The 18,838-nt window shown below is 42.3% G+C and overlaps 1 protein-coding gene across 1 annotated transcript in view; it reads left to right on the top strand.

Annotated features, from left to right (window-relative positions):
- Window positions 1–12,841: 12,841 nt before the first annotated feature.
- Window positions 12,842–18,838, top strand: part of IQCH (IQ motif containing H) — a 438,281-nt gene continuing 432,284 nt past the window's right edge. The window contains exon 1 of the mRNA XM_075207583.1: window positions 12,842–12,846. The gene's annotated coding sequence lies outside the window, so the exon portion shown is untranslated. The remainder of the gene's footprint in view (window positions 12,847–18,838) is intronic.

The raw sequence follows: 18,838 nt of genomic DNA, 5'->3' as shown, positions 1-18,838 counted from the left end.
GGTGTCAGCCTAGTAATTAGACTGAGGACTACAAGTAATTAAAGCCTAACAACACTGTAAGCACTATATACTGTATGTTAAAAAGACATGTTGGCCACAAGTTTTGATATTACTGTCAATATTGGACAGTTGGCATGTGTGGTCTGAAAAACAAAGTGATGCCCAGTGATGACCCTATAAAACTTAATAGGATCATTATCAGTAAGTTGGTAAATGTGATCAAAAGCTGGTCATGTGTGCAGTCATCTTCAAATTGCACCAACAAGTTGTATACTGGTGAGCCACAAGCCCAAATTACCAAACAGCCGAATCACTGTCCACATCTCTTACTGATTGCTTGGATCAGTCCTTTATTCACTATTTTTAGACCCCAATGATAGATTTACTAATGCAACCAATTAGATTCTAGCCATTATTTTCTAGAATGTACTAGATAAATGAAAGCTAGTGTCTGATTGGCTGCCGAGGGTCATTCATATAAAAGAATGGGGTAGTTGACATTTATTATTGGTTAGATACTCCCTATTAAAGCACATCTAATCTCTAGTATCTCCTCTCAGTTTACAATGGCATGTATAGGATCCATTTTCGGATGCCCTTTTCTACTACATACCTCCCAACTTACCCCATATAGGCAGTGACAATATGAGGGGACTGTTTTAGGACTTTTCTCCTTATTAATGTGACAAATCTCCTGACTGTCACCGGAGTGATTGCCCTTAAGTGCTGCACATACCAGCGGCAGGTGCGTGCGGCATTGAAGGGGTGTTCTTAGCAAACCTATAGCAAGCGTCACAACGCTTCTGTATTACTGGCCATGCCCCCGGGAGACATGGTATTACCCCATTGTGACATGCCCACGCTCTCTGTAGCATGGCCATACTCCTTTCTTGTACGTGTGCACTTGTCCTTGGTGCTTAAACATAAATAATGGGGGCTATGCTGGTACATTATCCTTCTGTTGACACTGGTGCTTCAAATGCCCAGTGCATTTATCATCATCATTTATTTATATAGCGCCAGCAGATTCCGTAGCGCTTTACAATTGGGAACAAACAGTAATAAAACAATAAAGGGTAATACATACAGAGAGGTACGAGTGCCTTGCTCGCAAGCTTACAATCTATGGGAGAATGGTTTGATACACAAGGGTAAGTGCTACATCATATTGAATATTTGTCCAGTTAGAATGCAAAGGTTACAAAGTATTTAGTGGGCTGTATGGCTCTGTCACATAACTATGTTGGTCAGAGGGTTGTTGTCTAGTGTTGTAACAATACTTACCTTTCCTCGCTCCCCCGCCGCTCTGTCGGACACGGAAGCCGCACTTCCGGGTTCGGCGGTCAGATGACCGCCAGACCTGGGCGGGAATTCAAATCTGGACTTCCTATTTAAACAGCGCTTTGACACTCTAGAAGTGTCAGAGCAACTTACCTGTTCCTGATTCCTGTGTCCTCCTGGTTTCTGCTCCTTGTGTGTATTGATCTCCTGTGTACTGACCCGGCGTGCTGACCCTTCTGGATTCTGTTTCCCCTGTGTACCCACCCGAATTGCTGACCTCCCTGATTGCCTGTGCTCCTGACCCGGATTGTCTGACGCTCCTTCCTCTATACGTTTATCTGCCATTTCTGTGTACTGACCCGGCTAGCTGACTTCACATCTGTTCTGGTGACCCGTGTACCGACCCGGTTTGATTGACTTTGAGATTGTCTCTCGATTCTGTCTGCATTGCCTACCTGTGTACCAACCCGGCCTGTCCGACTATTCTCATCCTGCTCCTATTCCGCTGTACTACATCTTGATGCAAACCTGAGGACCGCGACCTGCGACTCCTGGCAGCAAAGCCCATCCCGCCTTGCGGCGGTTCTTGGTGAATATCGGGGAGATCGTTAGACTCCGCACCTCAGGTAAGCCAGCGCTAATCAAGATTAGTAGTGTATCCAGTAATCCGTTACAAGTGTTAACTGTGTAGAGGGTGGTAATAGGGTAACCTAGGGGGATTAAGAGTGTGGTAGAGGAATATTATAAGCTTGTCTGAAGAGGTGGGCTTTCAGAGAACGCATGAAGGTTTGAAGACTAGAAGAAAGTCTTGTGGTGCGAGGGAGTGAATTCCATAAAGTGGGTGCAACCCGAAAAAAGTCCTGTAACTGAGAATGGGAGGAAGTGATGAGAGTGAAGGAGAGTCGTGGATCCTGTGCAGAATGTAGGTGTCTAGTTGGGAGATATTTTGAGGTAAGTGAGGAAATGTATGTCGGTGCAATTTTGTTGATGGCCTTGATTTTGGGAAGACCAGTTAGGAGGGAATTACAATAGTCGATGCGGGAGATGATGAGTGCATGAATTAAAGTTTTTTCAGTGTCTTGAGTGGGATATGTATATATTCTGGAAATGGTTTTTAGATGTATGCAGCATGATGTAAATATAGAGTTGATGTGGGGAACAAAGGATAGTTGCGAGTCAAGGATTACACCTAGGCAGCGAGCTTGCGGGGTGGGATTTATGGTAATGTTGTCAACAGAAATAGAAATGTCAGGCAGGAAGCTTCTATTGTTAGGTGCTAATATTATTAGTTCTGTTTTTTAAAGATTGAGCTTGAGTTGGCAAGAGGACATCCAAGATGAAATGGCAGAAAGACCGTCAGTAACGCGAGACAACACTGATGGTGAGAGATCAGGAGAGGATATATAAATTTGTGCATCATCTGCATAGAGATGATACTGAAATTCAAAGGAATTTATTAGTTTTCCAAGAGAAGTGGTGTAGATAGAGAATAGCAGAGGACCTAGGAATGAGCCTTGTGGTACTCCAACTGATAAAGGAAGCAGAGTAGAGGTTGTTCCAGAAAAATGAAGACTGAAAGAGCTATTAGATAGGTAGGATGAGAACCAGGATAGGACAGTGTCTTGAAGACCTAGGGATTGTAGCATCTGTATGAGGAGAAAGTGGTCAACAGTGTTGAATGCAGCAGAGAGATCCAGGAGAATTAGAAGAGAGAAATCACCTTTAGTTTTAGCTGTGATCAGATCATTGACAACCTTGGTCAGTGCAGTCTCTGTGAAGTGAAAGCCTGATTGAAGAGAATTCAATAGGTTGTTTGCAGAAAGGAAACGTGTGAGGCGAGTGTAGGCAATTCTCTCAAGAGGTTTGGAGGGGCACGGGAGCTGAGAGATGGGACGGTAATTTGAGAGAGAGTTACGGTCAAAATTTTGTTTTTCAGAATAGGAGTAATCACTGCGTGCTTGAATAGTGATGGAAAGATACCAGTAGAGAGAGATAGATTACAGATTTTAGTTAGAGGTGGAATGAGCACACGAGACAAGGACCTACCAATTTGTCAGGGTATGGGATCAAGAAGACAGGAGGTAGAGTAGGAAGATAAGAAGAGAGTAACTTCCTCTTCATTTGTGGGATCAAACGAAGAGAGGGTGTCAGAGGATGCTGGGAAGGAATTGAGCTGATTTCTAGTCGAGGGAGATGATATCATTTCAAGTCTGATCTTATCAATCTTGTCCTTGAGATAGGAAGCAAGATTCTGGATACTGATGGTAGTTGGAGGGTTTGGGGTGGGAGGGTTTAGAAGAGATTTAAAAGGCATTTGGGGTTAGAAGCCTGAGCATAGATGGGAGATTTGAAGTATGTGTGTTTTGCAGCGTCCAGCGCTAGGAGTGGTAGATAGCAGTATATGTGATGAAATCATTAAAGGTACAAGATTTACACCAGTGACGTTCAGCTTCCCGAGAAAGTTTTTGTAAATTTTGTTTTACTTTAGTGTGCCACGGTTGACAATGAAGTCTACGCTCAGTATGAAGAGTCGCTAGAGCCACTTGATCAAGGGCAGTTGCTAGGGAATGGTGAAAATTAGGAATTGCCATATCAGGGGAGGAGAATGTAGAAATTGGGGAAAGAAGGTGTTGAAGAGAGGTAGAAAACTGTTAAAAATGAATAGAGTTAATATTCCTGTGGGTATCAGGAGGCTTGGAAGAGTGAGCTCCCAATTTTTCATCCTCCATGCTGTCAAACTCTTCCAAGCCTCAATATGAATGCGTTTTATGAAAACTATCTTGTGTTTATCTTACAGGCAGTACAGTGGCTCAGTGGCTCCATAGCGTTGGGGTTCACATTTTTGATTCCTGACCAGGACCTTATCTGTGTGGAGTTTGTATGTTCTCCCCGTGTTTGCATTGGTTTCCTCCAGGTGCTCCGGTTTTTCCTCCCACACTCCAAAACACACACTGGTAGGTTAATTGGCTACTAACAAAATTAACACTAACATGCGTGTGCGGTAAGAAATTTATACTGTAAGCTCCAATGGGGCAGGGACTGATGTGAATGACAAATATTCTTTGTACAGCGCTGCTGTTGATGATGATGATTGTGTCCTCACAAGAATATCAATGTAATGACTAACTGATGAGTGGAAATGACTGTCAATCAAGCCAACAAATCCAGACAACCAATCTATACTGTTTGGCCCTTCAAATCTATATGCTTCTTCACATACACATTATTATTATTTTTTATTTATAAGGCGCCACAAAGGGTCCACAGCGCCATACATGACATATACAGAAAGCAGGGATCCATAACCACATAACATGATACATGAAGAACAAAATACAAAGACCAAACACTGAATTAATAAAAATATAGGTAACATGGTAATGTAGATCAAATGATATGAGGGACAGTGACTGAGAGTAATGGTAGTAATCAGAGAGAAGTAGGCCTAAGGAAGCAGATCAAGAGGTACAGAGGGTGATGGAATATTAGAAGGAGCACACAAGGAAAGAGGGCCCTGCTCCTGAGAGCTTACATCCTAAAGGAAAGGGGAAACACAAATAGGGTGGTACTGACTGGGGGGTGGGGTATAACTCCTTACCACAAATGATGAAAGATTATTACATGAATCCATCACTCTTTTGGTAAAGAAAAGTTCTTCCTTATATTACCTTTCAGTCTTTTTCCCTCCAAGCGTGTCTCCTAATTCTAGAAATTCTCTTATTGTAAAGAATACGGCCATCCTGAACTATTAATATCTTCAATATCTTTACATTTCTATCACTCCCTTCTGTCCTCTAAGCAGTGCAATATTTAGCATGTAGTCTCTCCTGATAATTTTTATTATATAGCGAGTGCACCATTTTAGTAGCCCTTACTGAATAGTTTGTCATTTTTTTGTCTTTTTGATGAGATGGCCTCCAGAATTGTACACTGTATTCCAGGTGCGGGAACTGCATTTTGTCACGTCCCTCCATGCTCCCTTACCCACTTAAGAGGATCTATAAGTCATGCTTCCATGACAATGGCGAGAGATTGGGAAGGAGATGTCTGCAGGAAGCAGTGTATTTGGCAGGAGACGGCAAATGTTCTGATTAGGCATGTTGCGTATATTTGTAGTAGCACTACTAGACGTGTTGTACTACTGTTCATTTACAAAAAAAGGTTCTGTAATCTATATCTATAGTTTACACCCCCTACAAAAACTGACCAGGCCCCCTCTGGTCTATTGCCCCCACTTCAGAAATCGGGTTACCATAATATATGAACCCCATAATAATAATAAGAATACTGAGCTTGATTATAATGTAAATATTTTTATATCTACTGAAGAGTATTGAAATTAAAATGCACTTACACAGCCAAGGAAAAAAAGATAGGAAGAATAGGATTCAATATGTAAAATAATTGGAATTATAATGTATACTTCGATCAATATTGAAAAATACGGCATTTTGATGGGACAACAAAAAAGTTTAAAATTTGAGACTGTCCCTGGAAATTAGTGATGGCGACACCCTCATCAAACACCCACACCCATTTCACAGCTACTACCCACGAGGTTTGTTACACCCACCACACACACCCATTCCATCACAAATGACTGCGATAAGGAGGGTCTATGTCACATTATAGTAATAACTTGCCTATATAAGAAACATTTCTGGTCACCAAATGGGAGACCGTGCGTAGGTGGTGCACAGGGGGGAGACCGTGTGGAGGTGGTGCACAGGGAGGAGACCGTGTGGAGGTGGTGCACAGGGGGGAGACCGTGCGTAGGTGGTGCACAGGGGGGAGACCGTGTGGAGGTGGTGCACAGGGGGGAGACCGTGTGGAGGTGGTGCACAGGGAGGAGACCGTGCATAGGTGGTGCACAGGGAGGAGACCGTGCATAGGTGGTGCACAGGGGGGAGACCGTGTGGAGGTGGTGCATAGGGGGGAGACCGTGTGGAGGTGGTGCACAGGGGGGAGACCGTGTGGAGGTGGTGCACAGGGAGGAGACCGTGTGGAGGTGGTGCACAGGGGGGAGACCGTGTGGAGGTGGTGCACAGGGGGAGACCGTGTGGAGGTGGTGCACAGGGGGGAGACCGTGTGGAGGTGGTGCACAGGGGGGAGACCGTGTGGAGGTGGTGCACAGGGAGGAGACCGTGTGGAGGTGGTGCACAGGGAGGAGACTGTGTGGAGGTGGTGCACAGGGGGGAGACCGTGTGGAGGTGGTGCGTGGGGGGTGTGTGATCGTGCAGAAGTGGTGCGCGGGGTGACCGTGCGAAGGTGGTGAACAGGGAGAGACTGTGGATGTGGTAACGCGATGGGATACCGCGCAAATGGGGTGCGTGGAGGGAGACCATGCAGATGCGGTGCGCGCGGGGGGAACCCGTGTGGAGTGCTCGAAGGTGTATGACTGTCAGTGAAAGGGGACATGAAAGGTGTGTGAATGGTAGCAATGGTTGAAACCTTGGTGTGGCATTACTGCTCACATGGAGGATAATCATGTGCTAATTCAACCTGTATGTGTGTCTGGAACATCAGAATGGTTCACAGGTACTCGAACACTGTACAGAGGTTAACGTGGGGGAGACCGTACAGAGGTGAGCGTGGGGGAGACCGTACAGAGGTGAGCGTGGGGGAGACCGTACAGAGGTGAGCGTGGGGGAGACTGTACAGAGGTGAGCGTGGGGGAGACTGTACAGAGGTGAGTGTGGTGGAGATTGAGCAGTGTTGTGCGTGGGTGAATTTGTGCAGAGGTGTGTGTTGTGATTATGCAGAGGTGTGTGTGGTGATTATGCAGAGGTGTGGTGGCAGAGGTGTGTGTGGGAGTATAGTGAGAGTAGTATGACTGTCAGTGAAAGGAGACATGAAAGGTGTGTGAATGGTCAGTAACAATGGTTGAAGCCTTGACGTGGCATTACTGCTCACATGGAGGATATCCATGTGCTAATTCAACCTGTATGTGTGTCTGGAACATCAGTATGGTTCACTTTTCCCCGGAGCTGGCTCATGCAGCAGCAAATAATTACTAGAATCAGGGCAGACTCAGATGTAGGCAATTATGCATTGCTTGCAAAACAGCAAAGACATGGGACTACCGTACATGTGCCTGGAGTCTGCTAGCACCGAGTGCCCTACAGCTAGATCCTTGCCTCAGTGAGCTTGCAAGTCACACTTGGGGTGCAGGAGTCAGAGAATGTAAGTTTCTTCAGTGGTCAACGTGGTCAGTACAGATTCCAGCACTCAGCATGAGCTCAGTGCTCTGGCATAGCCGTCGCTGCCAAAATGACAGAAATTCCTGCAATTTCCTAAGGAACTGAGCGTCCCATTCAGAACTGGAGATTACCTCATCCCAACCACTGCACCTGGGGAGAGGAGGTTAGCAGGCCAAAAACCTGGGGTGGAAGGATCTAAGGTACCCTGCCAAGATGCAGATGCTACTACTGGCTGCAAAATAAAAGTGGATAAGTGGCCCAATATTAATAACTAAACATGTCTTGGAATGCAAAACAAAATAACATATAAATAAAAAATGCAAAATGCAGTACTGAAAACACTTTCAGTCAAGTTGGTATAAACACAATAAAAAGCCCAAAACAGTCATCCTGCCGTAAAAGGACGCATAGAATCAATCATACCATTGCCAGCCAGAGAAATAGTTTGTTTTTTTACGCTGACCCTTTTGCAGTGCACTGTGTGGAATTCTCTGGCAGTGTACGGGCGAACAAGATTGTTGGGGCTGTACAGAGAAACCAAAGTGAAATTATTTGGATCAGCAGAACAATGCAGACATTCAGTGATCAGGCAGGTTACAGGAGCAGAATCAGCATCTTCTGAACATCTCAAACATCAAAGGAAGGAGAAGTCTTCTGAGCCAAACCTCACTCGCCCCCTCCTCCTCCTACCCCCCAGGAACTCCTCTGCTTTCTGTCACGGTCACAGCCACAGGCAGTTCCAGCTCCATCTATTTCTGATTATTTCTTCTGGTTATTTAACCTGCCTGGAATGCTGCCTGTGAAATCACATTAAACTCTGCTTCTCTTCAGAGGGTTCTGGGCCTGGCTGTGCTCGCTGGAATCTGCAAAACCTCTCTCTCAGCTACTGCCCAAGTCAAGGGATTCCTGCTCTGGGATATGAACAAAAGTGACAGCAAAAAAAGAAATGTGTGCTCTTCTTTTTCATAATGTGGCATGGAGTCCAAGGAGAAAAATGTTAATAATCTGTCCTTGGAATATCAAATTTCCTTGCTCTGACTTCAAGCATAATCAACTCACTATGGTCATGCTGTGTAACTAGTACAGAGAGGGCCGACATGAGAAAACTAGATGCCTATAGCAAATAGAAGACAGAGCCCATTGCATATTAACAGACTAACATGGGAACAACAGCAAAAATATTGAGATTTAAGTTAATAAACACCATATGACTTCTGCTGGAACTTGGAAGAAGGCCTTGTGTAGGGGACTTCCTAGAAGCCGGGATCACATGATATTTACCCTCTCTGCTCCTAAATATGGCCTTGTGCTATAAAGATAGAAATATCAATACGTAGCATTCCTTAACACATAATAGTCACAAACATTCCAATATTAACATAACCATTGTAAGAAAAACAAGAAAATTTGTCTTTTTTCTTTAACTCGTGGTCCTTACATGTGGTCCATTAAACATTTCTGACACCTGAAAACCTCAATATACACTATACTGTTACTGCTTGTATATATAATCTAATGTTACACAAAATATGCTGAATGTTTCTTACACAGTGTGACTATGCAGTAGGATTCACTGGAGTCTCCAACAATTCTCACTGTGTCCATTTTGCACATTCAGTGCTCTTAATGAAGATCTCCACATACAACCCCCCCTAACCCACAACCATTGGGTTCCCATTTGTGGGGACCTTGCATCTTCCAATAAAGTCACTCCTGTAATGGTCAGTTTGACACTTTAAAAGGATACAGCGATCAGTGCAGATGTGCCCATGACAATGATGGATGGCATGACAGCGTCTCCAAGTTATGTTCTCTCTAAGGTGTGAACACGTGTGTGCACAAGCTGTGAGCCTAGTGCACGCAGATTGAGTTTACTGTTGAACCGACAGTCAAGTTAAGTATAAACTGTAAAAGTATTATTTGAGGTACTTTACCTTGTTTGCAGAGTGACAACAATACTAATGACAATATAAAACAGCCGTGATGGCCAGGAGCGGTATAACTTCCTATTGTTACTATAAATAGTGCTTCTGCTGTCTGGCCATCCGCTAGGCAGGGAAAGCCGTGATAACTGCACTTTCTACCACTTAACTCTCATTTAAATACCTGGTCCCACAAAGATGAAATCTCAATTTTGCATTTGAGTGCTATATTCAGAGCAATAGTGCACCCAGATTGTATACATCCATAAAAAAAACAGACACGTATCCAAAAGGCCACATGTTTGATGTCACGAAGTAGTATATATGCTGCAAGGGAACATTAATTTGCGTGTTTGAAAGGTACTCTTTCTGACCTCAAAATTGTTCTTTGCACCATACCATTGGTCCTACTAGATGCAAATACATATGCTAAACAGTTTTATGTTTTTATGTTAGGCAGTTGCATGTCACCCCCTTGCATGTCGTCTGTCATATTTTTGGACCTATCACTATCAAGCCCTGTCTCCAATGATAGCATACTCATGCCATGCCACTATGATCTCATGAATACAATTGTCAGGAGTGCTCTGTGAGAAGATAAAGTGAATAGATGACAATAATTCTGCTTGTAGAATGCAATATTCTGTAGAACTGCCATTGTATGACACCATAACACTCAACCATCCCAATTTTCAGATACAAAAATAGGGGTGTCCCCATTATAAATTAGTGGGTCATTACCTAGCTTAGGCAGATCAAGAGCTTGGTCTAATATTTCTTTAAAATGATGTACAGTTAATATAGAACAACCAGGGAAAGTAAAACTGCGACTATAAACATTAGTGTTGCTATAAGGGTTCTCTTATAGACATGTTTTTACTCTTTTGCAGAGCCACCTATGAACTGGGCCCAATATGTAAGTAGGACCTTGTGAGCCTTGTTTTGAATGGACTCCAGGGAAGGGCATCTTGTGCCCTGTGCTGCGGCTGAAGCCACACTGAGGACATGTCAGGTGCTCCAAGATAATTTTCATGTCAACAATTCCCCTCATATCATTATGATCCCCATCAGCTAATACCATGTCTCCCATCAATTCCCTATATCCCCATAACATCATTGTCCTCATCAATTCCCCATCTTATTATCTCCTCCATCAATCTCCCATTTATCATTTCCCCCATGTGGCAGAATTACGTAAAGAGTAAGTGATTTAGCGTTTCTATTTAGTCCTGATTATTTGAAGAAAATGTTTTAAATTTCTATTTTTGTATGTCATTTTGTTATCCTTTTTTATACAATAGGCATTGTGCCTTTTCATATTAAACTCCATTTAATAATGTTCTGTCTTTGAGTTCTTAAATAATCCACATGTCAGAGAGACTGTTTTTATAAATGGTTAATAAATAAATGCAGGTAATATTTAGTTTACATTATCTCTGATTAACTTAGGTTGTGATTGTATTTTGTAATAAGTCAGTGAGTAACTAAATACTTCCTCAGTGTCAGCTTTGGAACCAAATCTTAGTTGCGGCAGAACTGTGTAGTTAAGAGTGAGTGTACGATATCTATTTTGGGGGAGTTTAATAATTTTTATACAGACCAGGTGTTTAGGATTAACCGTTTCACACCTACGTGTCACACATGCACAAGTGTGGCTTGTCATACCACCATATAGTTTAATGTCTCCAAATTTACTGCCAGCTGTCTCATTTTAGCTCATTACAAATCCTAGCCTTGATGTTCTAATTGGCGTTGCTATTATTATGTACCTGTTCTCTGGTAACCATTTAGAGATGTTCGTTACATCATTACTATCTTTGCTATATGGCCTGTGTGAGCAGTAGGCATTGACTAGGGCTGGCTGCCAAACTCCATTACGTTGGGTTTGCTGGAATTCGCCTGTACCACTTTGTTTCTTATGTCACCATGCATGCTCGCATTTTAACTAGCGTTTTTCTGAACACATCTTGTTCTATCCATATGTGTTTACTGGAGAGGGCTAGAGTAAGCTCCAAACACTAGTAACAACTTGAGTAAAAATTTATGTCAAGCGCTTTTGCATTCCACATGTGTTTTCACGTGCATGACAAAACAAAATTGCAACACCAGTGGGTACCTGTTATTAAGTACCTGCTATTATTATTATTATTTTTTATTACTACTGCATACATTTTCATCAAACACAACACACATATTTTTGCTATGGCTGAGGAATGCTGCACAAAACCTTTTTTGTACACACAGCCTTACAATAATTAGAGGGATAACTGGCTATAAGACATGGATGAGTATATCAGGAACTGTGGGGTTCCCAGGATTGTGAACCCAGTTGTTATAGATGGGTAGAAGGGAGTTTATTAGAAAAAGTTTGTGGAGCCTTTTATTAACCACTGAACAACTATTGCAGGCCTGGCCAACCTGTGGCTCTCCAAGTGTTGTGAAACTACAAGCCCCAGCATGCTTTACCAGTAGATAGCCTGCCTGTAGCTGGCAGGTCAAGCTGGGACTTGTAGTTTCACAACACCTAGAAAGCCAGAGGTTGGCCAGGCCTGAACTATTGCATAGCTCTTCAACTCTCATCTCAAGCACCCCAACAAGTCAAGGATTTCCCTTTATGAGAACATGTGGTAACAATACTGTAAAGTAACATTATTGCCAGGGTTTAGGATTTTAAATGTTCCTATTTTCAGTATTGAATTAAAATATACAGAAATACTAGATTTAGTGGGTCTATTTACTAATTATGTGCTGCTCACTGCGATAGGCAACAATATGTATTGCAGCATAACGCTACAATACATAATGTTGTATTTACCAACATTTACCTTGTTTGTGATACAATACGAATGCCCCCCCTCCTCTGCGATAGAGGAAGGGGCTTGATATTGCTCTGTACATAGATGCCATGGTTATTTTTCTTTCTATGATCTATAGACCCCTATAGACTTACTTTTATGCAGCTGGAGCCTTTCGCTTTCATTGAACTGTGCATGGCCGGATATCTTACTGGCGCATTGCGCAGTTCAATGTATACGAAAGGTTCCACCTGCATAAAAGACTATAGGGGGTAGATTCAATTAGCCGCGTTAGAGCAACACCTGCGCATTATTACCGTTACTATGGTAATGGTTGTGCATTATTACCGTTACTATGGTAATGGCTGTGCATTATTACCGTTACTATGGTAATATCTCAGCTGACTTTTGCGCACGGCTCATAGAGCTGCGGCTAATTGAATCTACCCAGAGGTGTCTATACATGAGCAGACGCATAACGGGATCCCGAGATGGCGTTAGTATTTTAATCTTAGCAGCTTTGTAAATTGCATAGGTTCGCAGTTCCCATATTAATATATGGGGTCTGCCTTCAGCATCTTTAATTGGGTTGAACATTTTGGAAATAATGCGATGAAATGCGAGGGTCATTTTACGTAGAGAACGTCTGTTTTCTCCGTTTGTAAATAGACTTCTTAAAACGAAACACTAACATACTGTGTATACAGCAAAACACATTACAACAGCCAATACAGGAGAGATTTGACGAAAATTATGGTCAAATTCGAGTCGTAACTTTAAATGTTAGCGACTGGAGCGAGAAAGAAAAATGCCGCCCCCCTAGCCCTCAATTTTAACCTAAAATATTCATAAACTGCGCCCCCTTCAGCATTGCACCCTACCCTGAGCGGTCATCCATATCGCACAGCCCTATTTACGGTCCTACTTTGGGGAGATCCTGGAAGACAGGCCACTATAAATTGCCTAATTAGTATAGTCAAATCAACACAATGATCTGAATGAAATATACAGGCATGTTACATTTTTGGAACTCTTACTATGCAAGGATAGTAAGTAGATAAATAGATGGCTGACTTTATAGTTTGACCTGTGGCACCTGGTTAGGTAGACCTACTCCAGGCAATATAAAACTGGACTTAAATCCTGAGTCTCATTGAATTTACAGCAGTTTAGTCCTTGTGTTCCTGGCTGGTTATCAAACGTTACTCTATCGCCTCATTTTATGTATTTCTGCATCTTGGAGACAGAAAATGGCAAGAGAAAAGAAAGGGAAAACAAACATTTGGGAGAAAGACCAGCACACGTTGCCAGCAATAACAAACTAATGGCAGAGCTGCTGCCTCAGTACTCTGTATGGGGTCAGTGTGGCCATCCCTGTGGCAGTGAGGAGGTTAATGAGGCTGGAGCCTGGTTGCCGTCTTCAGAGGGACACAGGAATTCCCGAGACTGCGAGTACAGCAGAGTTATCAGTGTGTGGGAGCAGACTGGAGACATGTTCCTGAGATAAGCAGCAGCAACAGGGCCTCCCCTCATTGTGCGGGAAAGGAGCCAGCACTGAAATAACGACCCCAGGCCCCTCCTTTCTGTGAAGACATGTCACCTCTCAATGATTTGGGGTCAGTCACATTGATTTTAGCAAACACACAGAAATGCCCACTGATAACAATCTGAACTTTTGCTTGAAGTTGGTTCCGCAAACCGGACAGACTACACGTTCTCCAGAGAATAGGCTGCATACTATTAACCCTGTCCGTGTCTGCATCATTGTGAGCTGAGACTACACTGAAATCTTACTTTTCCCCCAGACTCACACATAGGATGATCGTTTGAATCAGCAATCAGTGTTTTGCAAAAACAATAGCGTCTCTTCTGTGCTGTTTTAAGATATGTGGAGATCCTAGCCACTAAAGTGATATGCTGGTGTTCTTATATAATGTGTCATATAGCATTGGGGCCTATTTATCAATCCTATTTTTCATTAAAATCCTTTCGGAGGATAGGCGCATATTTGTTTACATTTATTATTAGGGCATCGCAGCAGATATTGGAGATATCTGCTGTGATCCCAGTGTCTTCAAACGCAAAAACAGTCCCCATAGCTTTCTATAGGGACTGCTATTTTGCATGATCAAAATCAAAGATTTTTGGAACTTGCGCCCGATGGTGTCAGCCATTGAAGCCTATGGGGAGAGCATTGCAGTAGAGGGATCTTCGCATGTTACCTGCTCTCCCTTTTGGTCACTTTGTGATAGTGACCATAGAAATAGATTGAACATAGTTAAAATGTGTGTTCGCCGGGACAGACGTTTATCGCATACTTGCCAACATTTGTTTTCTGGCGTCCGGGAGATGCCGGCTGGGACGTGGGCGTACAGGGGGCGGGGTGGCGAGATTGCGTCATTTTGGCCCCGCCCCTTGATGTGATGACGCAAATCGCGTCATTTTACAGCGGGGGCGGGGCCAAACGCCGCAATTCCGGGTGAATCGCAGCCTTTAAACCGAATTTTGCCGATCAGGGAGATTGCCACACTCGCCCGGGAGTCCAGGAGACTCTCGCAAAATGCGGGAGTCTCCTGGACGTTTCGGGAGAGTTGGCAAGTATGGTTTATCGTGACTGCAGTCCTGGCAGAACTCTTTTAATAAATGCTCACAATCTTTCATTCCTTATCATTGCGATAAGGAATGAAAATAAGCATGGCAAAAAAGTGGTAGGTAATAAATATGGCCATTGTGTTAGTTTCCCCCAATCCATACAGACAGATTATGGGTACTACCATCAAGTGCTGGTTTTCTATTTACGCTTATTGCAGAGATAGAAAACCTATCGCCACAACTTACTGAAAAAAAGTTATACTCAGCTCTATGGCGATTAGACAGTCCAGGTTACCTCTGCGCACCCATTATCTGACATTGCCGGTTTACACATGTGCAGTGTATTTGTTAATTAGGCTTCCCCAGCCTTCAAAAGAGACCCTGGCAAATACTATCGTCTTTAATACCAATTGATAGTCTTACCCACGCTGGGGCTATGTTGAATTGGGAGAAGTCCTAAAATCGCTTTCCTCCCTTTTATTAAACAGGCTCTTATATGATCACTAATCAGGACAAATATATCACCACTCGTGAGCAGCGTCCGTACCTTTATCCACAGCTCAGTGCATTGTATTTGAAATACAGTTCTCTTTTCCCTCCTGATATTTTCTGAATATCAATATTGGAAGGATCATAACATATAATTTTATTATAGCATAATTAAAAATGACAGCGTGATGGTGACAGGGTTCAACTGGGCAGACTTATTAAAGCAGGATACAATACTTTAAAATTGTTTTAAATGGTTTGAAAGGTTTTGGTTTTATATGTAGTATATATTGTAGGGTTCTGCTTACCGTCCTGGCAGCCATCTTTAACAACTTTTTTTAGCTGTCCCCATCTGGGGATCTGTGGCTGGGTGCCAATATGTTGCTATGCAGCAGTATGCTTAGCAACCAAACACAGACTGGATGGCGAGTTCTGGACCACCGCATCTCTCTGCCTCTTTCTTACGTTGGTAGCTTCAGACTGTTACTGCGCGTTCCCAATGCTGCTAAATAACAGTTTGTAGTAGTCCAATTTAGACTAATGGAAGCCGATGTCTGATTGGGCGCTATAAGTTACCAATTTTAAAAGGAAAGTTGCATTATTTTATGAAGCTGTTAATAACATTCATATTTAGGTCTCTTGTTTGCCCCAGATTGAGAATAGTTGTTACCTATGGAAACCTTGAACTTGCGATGTACCCATACTAACAGGATAAGTGAAGATAGACCGTGTAACTGAAATAAGTTATGGGGTGGATTTTATGCCCATGGATTTCCTGATTTTCATTTGAAAATGAAGGGAGCCCTATACATACTTGCAATAAGGCAGTGATGACTGGGAATTTTTTTTATATGCAAACCATTTTTTCTTGCCTGTAGTTCAGTCTGCTAAGGTTGACTGAAAAGCTAGTGGTCACTGCTCACAAGACCTCACATATATATAGTTGCTGCTATGATATGTAAACAATACAAGAAGTTTTCTTCCATGTAGTGTTGGTTTGACATTCCAAGATTAATGTATTGTTTATTAATTGCAAGTTACACATACTAGAAATTAATTTATTTGCCTCAGTGTCTTGTGAGTATTATTCATTAATTATTCCCTGTTACTATGATGGACATGGTAGATCTTACTATATACAGAAGATTTTTTTTTTTTTTATTTCAGCCTCAGACCCTTGAAGCCAATCATACCATTTCAGAATGCTGCCCCAGACACAGGCTTACTTATGTTTATGGGGGATTCAGGCCTGTATGGCAATTAGCATGCCTACTTTCTTTCATGCATTTAGACCTTAAGGGTGTAATCAGTGTTTCTGATAAGACCACAGCCTCAGTGATGGCCGTGGTCAGGGAGATGTGCTAAGGTATTTATGTTTTAAGATAGGCTGCGTGACACTGTTACACTAAGTTTCTTACCCCCATTTCTTCCAGAGCAGTATAAAAACATTAACTTTATTTATCTTTTTAAACTGTTGGGTGCATTCCTTTTCTGAGATCTAGACACAGTAGCTAATGTAAAGCCAGGACCAAGTCATTCATCTAAATATGAATATTTAGGCAACTTCTAACCAAAGTAGCAATATCCACAAAAGCTTAATGGGGCTTTTTCCCCAGCACTAGTCCATTGATGGGAATACTCTCTACTTTGATGCACCCACCATCTGCCCAATGCTATTTTACTTAATGTGTCATGATGGGCAGCATGGTGGCCAAGTGGTTAGCACTTCTGCCTTACAGCACTGGGGTCATGAGTTCAACTCCTGACCATGGCCTTATCTGTGAGGAGTTTGTATGTTCTCCCCGTGTTTGCGTGGGTTTCCAGGTGCTTCGGTTTCCTGCCACACTCCAAAAAAAACATACTGATAGGTTAATTGGCTGATAACAAATTGACCCTAGTCTCTCTGTGTATGTTAGGGAATTTAGACTGTAAGCTCCAATGGGGCAGGGACTGATGTCAGTGAGTTCTCTGTACAGCGCTGCGGAATTAGTGGCGCTATATAAATAAATGGTAATGATGATAACATTGCTTTATCGCTTCTGTACTGCTACAGAAGCAGCAAGGAACAGGATGTCCAGGCACGTCTCTCAGCAGGAATGGGCTGTCATTAATAGAATATAATAGTAATTATAATAATAGGAAATAGGAGAAACAATCCAAAAATCCTTGGAACAATTTTTATTCTCAACCGTTATCAAATAAAATACATATACAATCTACTACAGATGGTACTTCCTACCAACTAGACCCTATAGGATATTTGGCACAGCTTCCCCTCAGTGTTGGAAAGGTTGTCATAAATTAGGCACCCGGTATACATGCCCTAAAATTGCCAGATTCCTATATAGCCACCTCTATATCCAAAATTACCTTAACACTCACCTCTAAAAATCCATGTTCTTTCCTCCTGGAGCTGTCGATGCGATAATACCGGTGACAAATTGGCTGTTCAAATTCATGGATCTAGATGTCTAGTAGCTTGTCACTGGAGAAAACCTGATCCCCCTTCCATGCAGCGAGTGTACAGCTGATAATTGCAACTATGGAAACAAGTTCTACTTATCTAAATAATAAAACCCACAAATTTGCCCAAATCTGCAACCTATGGAATTATTGTAACTCCTTGTCCCATCAAAGTTCCCCCAGTAGTGGACTACCAGACCTTACCTCGTAGATGCATGTGTATAATTTAACTTGCATGTACTGCTCTTGGTGGTTCCTTCAATGATATTTATCTTCTTTTGGGTTTTCCGGGCCCCAGAGGTCAAACAACCCCCTGATTATTACATTTTAATACGCACCTCCACCGCACACAGGTTCTCTTTACTTTGGTGTCAGTAAGGATCCTGCTGCCTATATTTTGTGTAATTGTTGGCTTCGTGTAGGCACCGAATGCCTGTGATGTTTGTATTTTGTTTAAACTTGGAAACTTAAATAAAGTCAATAAAAAATAAAAAAATAAAAATGATGAGGAATGATACCTCCTCTATGAATATGCATACTTAGGAACTTCTTGTACCATAGTGTCCATTTATTACACCTTAATAAGTTGTACAATATATGGCTGCTGATCGTTAAATATAGCTATAGATAGATTAACAGCTACTTGTTATGGCCTCTATCACACTAACGTTATATTTAAGACAAAGAATGAAGCTGACACTCTTACTGGAATGGTGTTCCAGGTTTATTTGTTGATTATCCCTTCTCTTCACATTTCCACTAATTATCTTGAAAAGATAGCATCCATTACACTGTGGAAGAGGTCATCATTCAAATAATAAGAAATACAGACAACATGAGGTTTCTATATTTGGAAATCCTGTCACCTTGAATGTTGTGGAGCTACTGACATAACCCTTCCAAAATGGGAAAGAGTGTCATAGTCCTCAATCTCAACCCTTATCAAAGAAAATATATATAAATCTACTACAGATGGTACTTTGTATCAACTAGACGCAAGAGAATGTTATTCGTCTCTAAGACATTGCCCTGTTCCTATTTCTCCTATGTGTATATACCAATTGAATGTACCTAGGCTAAATGAAATAACTGATGT

Source organism: Mixophyes fleayi, chromosome 4 (assembly GCF_038048845.1).
Source record: "Mixophyes fleayi isolate aMixFle1 chromosome 4, aMixFle1.hap1, whole genome shotgun sequence".
NCBI lineage: Eukaryota > Metazoa > Chordata > Amphibia > Anura > Limnodynastidae > Mixophyes > Mixophyes fleayi.
The sequence above is the reverse complement of the archived record's forward strand: the minus strand, read 5'-3'. Positions and strand labels throughout refer to the sequence as shown.